Here is a 783-nt window from a genome sequence, read left to right on the forward strand (position 1 = left end):
AAATTGCTTTATTTAAAAATTCTATATCGGGGCACCTGGGTGGCTCAGTCGGTTAAAGCGTCCGACTTCAGCTCAGGCCATGATCTCTCAGTGCATGAGTTCGAGCCCCGCGTCGGGCTCTGTGCTGACAGCTCGGAGCCTAGATGCTGCTTTGAGATTCTGTGTCTCCCTCTCTCTCCACCCCTCCTCTGCTTGTACTCGCTCTCTCAAAAATAAAACATTTAAAAAATAATTAAAAAATTAAAAAAGCCTATATCACAACTAAATACCTAATCTTTTGGAATCAATGAAATCTGCTTGTAAAATACTATCTATCATTTGAAATTGCTGTACATTATAGAAGGCAATTTTACACGTTAAAATGGTAGCATTTTGTAAATTCAAGCCACACTAATATTGCGTTAGGAGCAAGACAGTTGTTCTGAAATTGCCACCGGCCGTAATGGAGACCAGACACTAAATGCTTTAATAAGTAACTAGCTGAAATTGAATGGAATAATCACCCAGTCTGTAAAACCTTTGTAAGATTTCCCCATAAAACACAGGTCATTTTTTTTTAACTGGAGAGAAATTATTCTGATTGTCCTAAACATCAAATGCCATCACATCGTACAAATAAAATACAGCACATGGATCATTCCATTTTTTCCTCCATTTATTCCTATCACACATATTCACTTTACCCTCTGCTGCGTCTGTCACTGCTGCCTGCACTTAACCCCAACAAGTGGTCAATTTCAAGGAAACATGTCTGACAACTAAGATGCATCTTGTAGACACTCA

General features: G+C 38.8%; 1 protein-coding gene across 1 annotated transcript in view; it reads right to left on the reverse strand.

Moving 5' to 3' along the window:
• Positions 1 to 783, reverse strand: part of MID1 (midline 1) — a 113731-nt gene that overhangs the window by 65456 nt on the left and 47492 nt on the right. The window lies entirely within an intron of this gene.

This window comes from Crocuta crocuta, unplaced genomic scaffold (assembly GCF_008692635.1).
Source record: "Crocuta crocuta isolate KB4526 unplaced genomic scaffold, BGI_CrCroc_1.0 scaffold224, whole genome shotgun sequence".
Classification (NCBI taxonomy): domain Eukaryota; kingdom Metazoa; phylum Chordata; class Mammalia; order Carnivora; family Hyaenidae; genus Crocuta; species Crocuta crocuta.